Raw genomic sequence first — 12,670 nt, forward strand, 5'->3', positions numbered from 1 at the left:
TACTGTATATCATACAGGGTGTTCTGTAATTACATCTAACACGTTGTGAAAGCTGCAAATTGATATTTCATAGAAGAGAAAAAATGACAACTTCATCGTATCAGTTAAATTAATTGGTAAATAGGCGGTATGAAAAATAGAAAACCAGTTTGAATGGCCGATGACACACGAACGTGTTAAGTTTTAATCGCCTTCTAAGTTTTGTTTTCTCTAGTAATCACAAGTTTTTAGTCAATCCCACCTTCATCAGTCGTGATTCATTAAATTTTGATTTTTTTTTCCTTGCCTAAATATTAATTTATGACCCTTATAGTGTGTTCCCCTTTTTTTTAATTAAATTTCATCAAGGATTTTAAAAATATACATTAAGGTTGAACTTTATGAAATGCCCTGTTTAAGTTGAAACCTTTTATTGTTTTTAAATGAAATTATTACGACAACCAGTTTCGACAACAATGATTGTAATAGGATGATTTGAATGCAGTCATCCAACTCCATCCAAACTCAAATATGTTATGCAGTTTAAGTAATGATATTTAAGAGCTTTAAATCTACTCTCAAAAAAAAAAAAAAAAATCGGGATATTACTGAAAAATATTGTGATTGGAGCGCGTGGTTTTTATTTTACTTCATAATCGTCGTTCAACAGCCGACCCAATTTTGGGTTTACTGTTACCAATGTTCAACAACGTCGCCTTGTAATTTTGTACCCAATCCAGAAGACAAGGGAACTCTTGGATCAAGTGTCGGGAATTTTTTTTTATTGAAACTAACCCGCATTTGCGTTACACGAAGAAAAAAACCACGAAATCCTATAATCCGTCTACCGTGGAGGATATTTTGCATCAGCACTGTAGTAGGTGCAAGCCGGGTGCGGAATTCGTATCGACCAGCCATTATTGGATTTCGAATCTGGTTCACCTCATTCGGAGGCGAATACTCTTTCCCTTGGTTCCATCTTCACTGAGTATTAACTCTACAGGATGTTCTAATTTTATTGATTGGTACCAATTTTATTGTTTTGTCTAAATTTAGTCATCTTCAAAATGTAAATAGCAATGCGATCGTAATTTAAGGAAATAAACGGTTTTTTTCTCTTAATCCGCAATGATTAATGAGAAGCAACCATGAGGGTTGATCAGCAACGTAAACAAGGGGCGGAACTTTCCAGTTTTTAATTTTTTAATTATAAAATTACAAAACTACGGAGTTGAACATTAGTGGTCGTAAACCCAAAAATTGGATCAGCTGTTCTACGACGGATATAAAATAAAATAAAATCTATCTATTATAGGCCTGGATAGTAGGGCACTGAACCCATGCCCAAGAGTTCGTGGGTTCATCCACAGCCGGCCGAGGACTGCCCGTGTAGTAAATGGTGACTGATGCAAGTTAAATCTATCGAGTTGCAAAGTCCTCCATGTTCCTATAACAATTCAATACCTCTGAGGGTACTGAAACAAAAATTTCCTTGTCTTCTGAATTTGTTCAAAATTACAAGGTTACAGAGTTGAACATTAGGAGTCGTAAACCTAAAATTGGGTCGGCTGTTCAACGATGGTTATAAAACAAAATCTATATTTTAAATAAGACGAGTGAAAAAGTCTTTCTCACAGTTCAAATAAGGGGAAAAATCAAAACTGTTACTCGAGTAACCAAAAGTAGATTACAAGACAGGATGTGAATATTAAAGTGCAAGAGCGTTTAGTTTAGAATAGTAAATTAAGAAAAAGACTTTGACAAAGGAATAACATAAAAAGATTAGTTGAAGCGCTTTATGTTACACACACACATATATATATAGGGAGGGGGGAGAGACTCCCCCCACTCTATAGTTACTGCCGCGGTCATAATTTTACTTCTTATAATCTTAGCTTAACTAAATTAAGCCGAAGGAAAAAAATGTAGCTTTCACTTAAACTAAACTCAGTGGCGCGACAGCCTCTAGGGGGCCAAGGCCTACTGGGCCCATCTCAGTTTTCTTGACATTGGGCTCTGGGGTACAGGAGCAGATGTTCCAGTTAGGTGGTCAGCCGAACGCGGAACCCCAAGTGTTTAGTTCCCAAGCATGCTTGGTACTCATTTGTCTACCCACTTAAGGGATGAAAGGCTGAGTCAACCTTGCCCGGCCTGAGGATCGAACCCAGGACCGGTGGCACGGGAGCGCAAAGCACTACCACTCAGCCACCGGGCGTCTAGCTTTAACTTAAGATAATTTAAAATCTGTTCTCCTATTTATATCCAATTATGTTAGAGGCTATGTGTCCTTTTCGCTCGCACTCACTTGTTTTTTCCTATATTTTAAAAACATGAATGTAATTATAAATGGATGCAGAATTTAACAGAGTATTTATAGTTTGTCTAAGCTAAGAACTCCCCCCGCCACATGGTCTGAGGCCGTCTGCTGCTATGGATACAAGAATAGCGTATTCCAGGGAAGGTAGCTAGCCGACCGGCCTGTGGAGGGGTTAGGGAACTGCCTTTGCACCAGAAAGGTTCTGGGATCGAATCCCGGGCAAGGCATGGATGTTCTTTTCTTCTCTGTACTATCTGTCCTTACTGTGGGAGCAACGTTGGCCCACCTAATATGGTGCCCTTGTAAGAGAGGCCAACAAATCTGCCCTGTTAATGTCCGAATTGACGAACAATGTTAACACAGGAGGGCATTGGGGGGGAGGGAAGGTAGCTTCTCTTCACTCTAGGGCTAACACAATAGACTGGAAAAAAAGTCCTCTTACTCTCGCTGAATCTTAGCTAAAATCTGTCCTAAGCAATGACCCCACATCCCTTGAAATATTTAGACCTCGTTACCATAGTCACCGCCAAGGGTCTTGACAAATGGCTAGGCGAGTTTTTACTTTAGACAAACTATACATTAATTAGTTCATTAAACATTTTTTTAGAAAAAATTGCACGTTGAGACATAAAGGTTTGCCACCCCTGGACTAAACCATCCGACAGAGAGCAATGAAATTTGGCATACTAATAGTTCGTCGCACGAAGGTTACTGTTCACATTAAAACATTATATTACAAACCGTTCGAGCGAAAAACGGATTGGAACTTTCTTGCGTCATGTCCACTTAATTACATGTCGGATAATCGAATAACAAGCTTACACGAATGGAACCAAATCATTTTGTATGCAACTAATGTTAAACTTCCCCGTTTAAACTGACATTCTTTGTTTTTTGTCCCCGCCTAATTGCATGAAGAAGAGGTACTGAAATGAAAAAAATTTGTTTATTTTGGAGAAATGCTTCACTAACTAAAATGAAATTTTCGTTTTTCAGTTAAGATAAGGATACAATAGGTGGTCACTTCAAAAGGGTCCTGTTCATTAGTTGGTCTAAACAGGTGTTTAGGGGTAAAATTGAAAAAAAAAAATCTAATCTTGCTGCTAGTTATACATTGAAGTGAGCGACGAGTGTTTTACCCCTCTTTGAATTATAGTTTGTTTACGGTAAGAACTCCCCCCGCCACTAAATCTGAGGCCGTCTGCTGCTAAGGAAACAAGAATAGCGAATTTCAGGGCGGGTAGCTTCTCTTTACTTTAGGGCAGTGTTTCCCAAACTTATGACTTTTGTGTACCCTTTCTAAATTTTTCGTAATGCTGTGTACGACTAATAAAAAAATGAGTGTATTTTTTACTATAAAAAAAATTGCACAAAAGTTACAAATCACAACTGGCTGTTGACACCACTAATTATTAACTGCAAACTCCGCAAAAAATAGCAAATAGAAAAATACGTAATCGTAAATTTTCATGGCTAGCTTTGTTTTTAAATAAGTTTGTTTGAAATTTTCGTTTATTGCAAGATATTTCGCATAAGGACGCGTACCCTCGCTAAACTGGTCCCGTACCCCTGGGGGTACGCGTACCACACTTTGGGAAACACTGCTTTAGGGCAATATGAAGAAAAATGATTCCCTTTCTCTCCCCCACCCGAGACAAAATATATCCTAAATAGTGACCCACACCCCTATTTGAAATAGTTATACCTTGTTACCATAGTCACCCCCACAGGTCCAGACGAATAGGGGAGTTCTTACTTTAGACAAATTGTACTTACTTACACATCATTTAGAATTTTAAAAAGGTACAGAGTGATTTGTTTTGTAGTCAAGATTTGTGGTCCCCTCCTGGTGCGCTATTAGCTTTCATAAGAAAAAATTTCAAAAACGTAACAAATCAGTATACAGTGTGTCTTTCTCTTAAGTAAGAATAATTATTGCTTAATCCAGAGAATAACTCTGAGAATGATTGCAAGTTCAGCGAGAAAAGGATGGATTTGAATTAATAGAGGGGGGGGGGCAATGAATCTGGGAAACGATATATTAAAAAAAATTCCAAACTAAAACAGCTCATTAATTTGGAAATTCTCAAGACGAGGTTAGAAAAAAAAAATTTAAAATAAATAATCTGACTATACGTTTGAGAGGAATACGCAATTATTCATGAAAGTCTTAATAGAAACTGAAAGGGAAAATCTAATTTTGATAAATTGACAAATTAAACGGGTATAAAAATAGTCTTCAATTATAGATTTTTTCGGAAGGGATCAAATAATATTTTAGTACCTATATATTATACTATTCACTAATATTGATTTATTTTTATATAACTTTAAATGACATTTATATTTTATGATACTAACACAGATACTATTAATCAAAATTGTTTATTGATCATAAAACTAAGTTTATTTAATCAAAACACTATAATTTGCATTAAATACCATTAAAAATAAAATTTCGCAGAAATTTAGGATAGAATATTGCACTATCCTTTTAATCGAATAACCCGCTCAATTGCATAGATTTGGCTGGAACTGATGATATTCCTTTAAGCGGGGTTGACTGGTTAAACCTTAGCCGTTGTTTCCTCAAAAATCTTAAACATAACATTGATACTTTATAGCTCTATTTAATAACAATAAAAAAGAGTTAATGCTTGTACTTTATTTAGTTTTTTTTTCTCGCTACGTCATAATTTCAATCAACAACAGTTCCGCAATTGACTGATTGTTGACACGTTCTCAGCAGATCACCGAAGTCGAGCATAACTGGCTGCTGTCAGCGTGCGGGTGAAAAACTACTTGGATCAATCTGTGAAGGGACCGAGGGTGTGAGGTATTGGTTCTCGTTAAAATGTTATACGTAAGTACTTGACTTCACGCGCATGTCGTCTGTCTATCGAAGCGAAGGGAGCCTCACCTCGGCAGAGTTCAAAATTGTGATGGCATGTCTTCAGATGATTGTCAGGAATGTTTACCAGACCGTTACCAATAGCCCATTGAGCAGCTTTAGTGCGACGTAAACAACAACAATGAAAAAAAAAATTTACGTGGTAGCACTATGTCACCAAATTATCTCTGAAGTTATCTGAAATCACGTATTTAATTTTACACGTCTGTCAAAATGTGTTTCGGTATAAGTAAATAATTTAAAAACAGCGGTAATTAAAATTAAAAAAAAAATTCTTTTGCAATGAAAGGCAAAATTAATGGGAAAGTGGTACTAATTTGCTTAGGAAAAACGTAGAAAATTACTTCAGTTTTATTAACAGCTGTCCCTCTTTTCTTTTTCTCTGGCCTTTTAATTCCTAGTAAGAATATATATATATTTTTTGGTATTCTCTCTTTAAAAATAAAAAGTCAAACAGCTGATAAAAAATATTTGTTAGATTACGGAATTATATATTTTACTGAAATATAAAATTCAAAATAATTAGTTTGGAAAAATCTTTTTTTGATTCATATTCAAAAATGTATTAATGATTTTGTAAATTAAAGAAGTTTCAATTATAAATAACTGTTTCGCTAAGATTTAAATAACTGCATATTAGTTAAATTGTTTGGAAGTGAACCGCGTTTGAAATATTTGACTTTTTATGCAGGAAAAGACATGGTGTTTCACGTTATATTTCATCTCACCAAATATTATTAAACTTCTAAATTTATTTCTCACCTATCCTGACATGAATAAATACAAAGAAATAATGAAAAAAAAATATATTCAATGAAAATTCTGAGTCAAAGTGTTAATGCTGACGCTCAGTTCATTTAAGTAATGTAATAGATGCATATTGAAATACTAAAAAGTAAGCCATTATGTAATAAGCAACATTTATGGAGTTCAGGTAGATTAATCGTAAACAAGCGCCATACTATTATTGTCGCCAATGATGCTTAATTAATATGGGTAATTCCTATTATATAAATTAAAAAAATTACTTATTTACAAAAATTCCAAGTTAATGGTTAATTTCGATATTATGCCTAGTAATGTTGAATACAGTTAATATCAATTTTAATGGGCTGAACAACAAAAAACAGGTTTTGTTATGTTTTTGCTTATTAATTTTGTCAGTATATACCGTTCAGTTTTGTCCACGATTTCATTGGGTTGTTCAGTAACGAGTTATTGTTTTTTTGATTTTATTAATCCTGTTCGAAGAGTGGATATTTAGCTAGTTGAAAATAAAAAAAAGTTGAATTACAGTTCGTTAAAAATAAGTTAACTAACGCTTTTCGTTTCCCGAAACTCTTGTTTTTTTCTCAGGTCAAGAGCTAGCCCTTGTACAATATTTTAGTCAAATAACTTCTAAACGTACTATTGGACGTATTTTCAAAATTTTAATTAAATATAGTAGCATTAAATTCTAACTTGAGATTCATTTAAACTGAAATAGTTGCAGTGTTATAGTAGTAGCACCTTGGATACATATGTACTATAAAATAGTATCTTTCTCTTGATATACATCTTCAAGAAAGAATAAATAAATGAGATAAATTTTCTTTTGAATATATTTATTTTTAGTGGTAAGAGTACAACATATGTAAAAAGTATAAAAAAGGAAGAAAGAAAAATTATTCAAGTTGGATCTGAGAATTTGAAGCACGTATATTTGTTTTTGTTCTTACACAATAGACAGAGTATGGTAGCTAGCTTGACTCTATGAAGGTGCTTGCAGATGCAATCATATAAGGTCTATGACCACTATCAGTGGCATCATCCTGAGAAAAAGAGCAGCTAAGTCTTTCTTTATAACTATTGCAAAGCTGCCAACCTTATGAATCAAAAATGAGGAACACTATATGCGACAAAATTATACGCACTAATTACGAGAGTAAGATAAAAATTTAATTATTAAATCATAACATTAATAGACATACATTTAAATATGTAAATTAGTAAAACAAAACTATAAACACTATCTTTTGTGGGAAACTTATAATATTAATGTTTTATAATTAGGAATACCGGTATAATATATTAAAAACAAACATTACCTATTAATATATAATTATTTATCTCCAAATTATAAAACACTGGTAAATAATAATCTACATCATAAACAAATATTTCTGATGTAAGTGTTTAAATACTACAAAAAAAAAATTTCCAAAAATAATAATTTAGTGAAATAATCAGCAACAGACAGCTATTGGAATAATATTTTCCAATAAAAAGCTACTAAAAATTACTTTAGCACAATAATCGCAGGATGCATGCTTGTGGCGATCAGAAAAAAGGATTGGTTTAAAATCAAAAATTTTATGAAAATTCAGAATTTTTATAAAAATATCAGATTGGATTTAAAAAGTAGGAACAAATCCGAAAAATTCTGAACAGTTGGCAGCTATGCTATTGTCTGCTTAGTCAGCTGTAAAATAAAAGCATTTTTCTAGATAACAAAATAGAAATCATGTTACTTTAAAATTCTACAGTGGATCAGAATCCAATCAAAGACTTCAGTTATATTAATAACTGACAACCGTGCCGGAAAATAAAGAGCTTAATTATTTTTATGAATTTAAAAAATATACAATTATATTTAATACATATAGCAAAATCAATGACTGAAATGTTATCTTGTTACGGTACAGAGATATTCTTCAAACTAAATGAGACTCTGCATAAACCATTGTAGAAAATCAAGTCCTGGTAAATATATCTCACAGAAAAGCTTTAAGCAGACAATGCTGTGAGACCATTCCCCGGGACAAACATGAATCATCAGCAGAATCCAGGCAAAAGCTAGAAGAGAACAAGTTGCTTCAAATTAATATTGTAATCAAGATACCTTGTTAAGATTTCAACCAATGGTTAAGTATATAGATAAAAGCACAACTCTTCAAATTGTGAATCTAATAAAGGATTGCATACATTAGTTTGAATCAATTTGAATTACAGAGTGAAAGAACTTTTAGCACAGAAGTATAAGTTTTAAGTTATAAGCACAGATTAACAGAAATTTTTTTATTATTATTAAATCTGGCATATCCATCTTTCTCCACGCATATGGCATACTTGCGACACTTTCAGAGTGGTCTCACAACTCTTTTGGGAGGAAGCATCACTCAAACTCATACTCGGGGATTTGACACATCTGTCACTTTAAAATCAAGACATAAAAAAGGAGTGTAAATTATTGCAACATTAGCTTTGTTGCTCAATTCTTTCTTTTTGCAGATCCCCAATTTAGTCAGGTTACTTACATCTGAAAGAGAGGGAAAGTGTCTGATTAATATTATTTAATATTTCTATTGCAGCATCAATCAGGGTTTACATATAAAGACTAATGGCTTTAAGAACAAGACAACCACAGGACATTACATCACAGCATTTAATAGTTAGTCACAGCATAGATTTTTTTATATTTTCTTTACACAACATAAATGACCCCACAGCCAATTGTTCAGTTGGTGTGTGCACTGTTGAGTCACCGTTTACCCTAGAGACAGCCACGTAGGCTTCTTAAAGGCACGAGTTCATGATGGATCATGGAATGTGCATGTTGTGTTATCCCCACGCTGACTTTTAATGATGAGTCAGTACATGTTGATGTGTTTGTCCATTGTTCAGGTTTGATTGCACTGTTCTCAGTTTTTTAGTATCTAATCATCTAAATTCTGTCGACATCACCAGTTCCTTAATGAATATTATTTTCTAAACCTTTTACAAGAATAAAAAATAAAATCATAAATTAATTTTCTAAACTTTTTAGTATCTAGATCAAACATTAAATTAGCTTTTATTTAGAATGCAATAAATGCCACTGATAAAAACAAAAGTAATAAATATTTTTGAAATAATCAAAGTTAAAGAATATATATTATTAATAAAAGAGGAATATACTAACTGGTAGGGCACTGTCTTTTCCTTAACCACGGTGTGATTAAAGACAAATACTGATAAACATTAAAAGATCATTTAATTCATTCTGACTTTAATTATTTTATTAATACTGTAATAATTTATAAACAGTGCTGTACTAACAGTAAACAATCCATACTATAACAATACAGTTGGGGAAAAAAGAATCACAACGATTAAGGTATAATGCCACTGTTAAAAATATACAATTCTCCGAATAATCAAAACATTATAGTAATAAAAGAGAAAGATACTAACTGAGACACTCATATTAGCTTCTGTTAAGTCTAGATCTCATTTAAGCTAACAAAGAATAGAATTAGATCAATCTCCGTGCAATCTAAAATTTTTTATAATCTCTTTTAGTGTTGAACATATACCCATTGCTATTTAGAAATAGCAATTGGCATTATTCATTAGCGTTATTAGCATTATTCATTTAGTATATTTTACCAAAGGCATTTAAAGTGGAAGAGTATTTATAATTCAGGTACAATGCTCTAAACAATCTTCCCTCTGTCCTTTAAGGGTAGAACCAGAATCATTGAGAGAGAGAACTAGTCATAAAATATTCTATTGCATCTAAAAAATTTTCTGCATTGTGTAAAGTAGCACAGATAAGAATATTAGAAAAAAACACTCTCTACTGAATATTTTTCTTTACAGCATCATAGTACTAAATCTGTTCAAGTACTGTCAGGGATCTGTCCAGACATTCTGTAAAAGGTCCGTATTTGTAAAATTGGAAAAAAATTAATTGTAATTTGTGAATATAAAATAAACGTTAAGTCACATTCTTTCAACCAGGGTCCTGCTTTTGTGAATTTGTGCAAATAGGGTCTGTTATTGCAAAAAAAAAAAAAAAAAAACTTTTTCAAGGAGTTTTTAAATTGTAAAGACTTACAAGATTATGTCCAACACTGTAAAATTATAATTAAAAAAATTAAAATTTAAAAAATAAACAGCAATAGCTGCTACTAAATTAGAGATGCAACATACAAATATTTGGTATTTTGCCTATACTGCTGAACGCAGAATATTCATTTCGGACGAATAAAGGAAGAAGTGTCTGTCGAAGACAAAATTTATTTAGATTACATCTGTCGTTCTCCCCCCCCCCGGGAAGGGCTTATTCGATTAACAAAACAATAATGAAGATAAACGAATTTGTGAAGGGTCTGAGTAAAGGATAAATTATTTTGTGAAATGTCCGTTTTTATGAAAAGATATTTTGTGAATAGTTCGTTAACGGACCCAAATCCCTGATATCTGACTGTGACTACTCTTTCTTATTTGTATGGGATGAGTTCTGGTTATCTGGCTAAATGTCAAGACAAGATTACAATATTTTTATATTATTAGTATATAAAGTTGTGTATAAATACACTTCTTTTTTAGCAACTTTGCTATGCATTCTTCAAAGATGTTTGCCAGTTGAATATGGCCCTGGCAGTTTAAATGTATGTGATCTTAACCAATACATTCATCCACAGATAAAGCTGATTCACAGAACATTAGCCCAAGTAAAATTCACAAAGTTTTAATTACTTCATTGAATCGCTTTATAGTGACGTTTTCAAGATTAACAAAATGTTGATGCATACGCTGATCTTTCAGCAAGAGAAATTTCTAAACTCTTCGTTCGAGAAAAACCACTCGGAAATATTTCTGTATTGTGATCTGTCGTGCCAACTACAATCGCCAAGGTGCTAAACAGATTTTAAACTTGTAAATTTTATAACAAAAAAAAAACACATGTAGATAGTTGTCCGGGGGTGGTTACGAGTTATACCTTTTGAGTTCCCTTCTCTTTTTATTAGTTCCTGGCGGCTGGCTACCCAGAATTATTCTTCCACAGATAACCAAACAAAATCTCCCCAATAACCCCACAAATTTTATTAACCACACAAGCCAGTTTTTTAAAGTTGGGCATTGTACCCAATTGCACATCATTAGTTCCTTTATTTTTAAGAAAAGCAAAATAAATTATTATTTTATAGCACAACCATAAGTAATATTAATAAAAAATAAATAAGTATCTGAATTAGAATAGTTACACAAGATACTAACAATGCCAACAAATGGTTTAGATACATAATCATTAAATATGTAAATAAATTACATTTCAACTTACCAACATGAATTAAGACAAAAACACAATCGTCCCTTCACAACTGCACACTTAATTTGTCCACACCGATTCCAGGGTGTGCAAACATCGATATCCCATTTTCATTCAGCATTTAAGTAATTAGCCAAATACTTCTCCAAGGAATCACCTAGTAAAAAAGTATTTTATGAAGAGAAAGAAGAAATATGAAAAGTTTGCTTTACATTGTCCACGTAAACTGTCAAAAATCTTAGGGTAATGAAAAAAATACAAATATAGATATAGTTTGAGAAGTTAAATAATTGAAAAAATTCAATTTCATATTAATATCCAATAAAGATAACTTAAATTTAAGATAACTTGCTAATCTGAATTATCTTCTAATTTATTATAGTACTTGTATTATGTATTTTAAATAAAACAAATTATTGAGTACAAATTGTTTTGCACATAATTGTGATACACCTATAGAATAAAATTTTTTTTTGAAAGTATGCATGCTCATAATTTATTCAATAGTTAAGACAACCTAAAAGAATAATAATGAATGCAGTAACTGTGAATGAAAATGATAAATATTATCTAAATTTGTTCCATTTCTCTCAGAATTTTTTTTTAGATTAGTTTACAATAAAATTGAAACAAATTATTTTAGACATGATCAAAACCCTCTTCACTATTTTTAAGAAAATTCAATATTAATCTTTCTATATATAATAAATTTTAATTAGCAATATATTTCATAGAAAAAAAAGATACCTCTATATTATGTCACTAAAATAAACATAAATCAAGTAATTCAACTAAATGAAATTTCATTACTAAACTGCTTCACACAATTTCGGCAGATCAAACAAAGGATTTCTAAGGAAGCAGAGAAAAACTTTGATAAATGAATTTTTATAACGATTTTCTTAAAATACATACATTTTACAAACTATTTACTTTAAAATCTAACGCGTGGTATTCACAGATATTTAATAAAATTCATTAATCTTTTTAAAAATTTCATGTAATTTTCTTATATACTGCTATGAAACGTACACTAATATTATAAATCTTTAATTAATAAGAATTACCTGTAATTAAAACTTTCATGATGATAAAATATGAAATCCCGCGCAGCCAAATACAGAAAATGGCTTCCTCTAACAATAGCTTTTGTTTAAACAACGCCAATTGCTTTGGCGAAAAAGTTTGGTCACACAATCAATATAGGGTTATAATAAGATTGATGGATAAAAGCTAGCGTCAAGCTCACTCCGCCCAGTTACCAATTCCTAAATTGACCAAATATCCAATAGCCCATTGTGCAGCTCTAGTGCGACGTAAATCAACAACAACAACAACAACAACTGCGAGACTTACAGCAGCAAGAATGAAACATTTCTGATGGCCT

The 12,670-nt window shown here is 32.1% G+C and overlaps 1 long non-coding RNA gene across 2 annotated transcripts; it reads right to left on the reverse strand.

Moving 5' to 3' along the window:
- Positions 1-7,795: 7,795 nt before the first annotated feature.
- LOC147807258 (uncharacterized) lies at positions 7,796-12,503 on the reverse strand. Of its 2 annotated transcripts, none has more exons than XR_015435585.1 (3): positions 12,351-12,503; positions 11,296-11,440; positions 7,796-8,505 (listed from the first exon to the last, which is right to left on the reverse strand). It is a non-coding gene; the product is annotated as an uncharacterized LOC147807258 (long non-coding RNA). The 2 variants fall into 2 exon arrangements; XR_015435586.1 differs by lacking the exon at positions 7,796-8,505 and adding an exon at positions 8,639-8,960.
- Between the last annotated feature and the right edge of the window lie 167 nt (positions 12,504-12,670).

The sequence above is a fragment of the Parasteatoda tepidariorum genome, chromosome 7 (genome assembly GCF_982258835.1).
Source record: "Parasteatoda tepidariorum strain Cologne lab strain chromosome 7, Ptep-v5.0, whole genome shotgun sequence".
NCBI classification, from domain to species: Eukaryota; Metazoa; Arthropoda; class Arachnida; order Araneae; family Theridiidae; genus Parasteatoda; species Parasteatoda tepidariorum.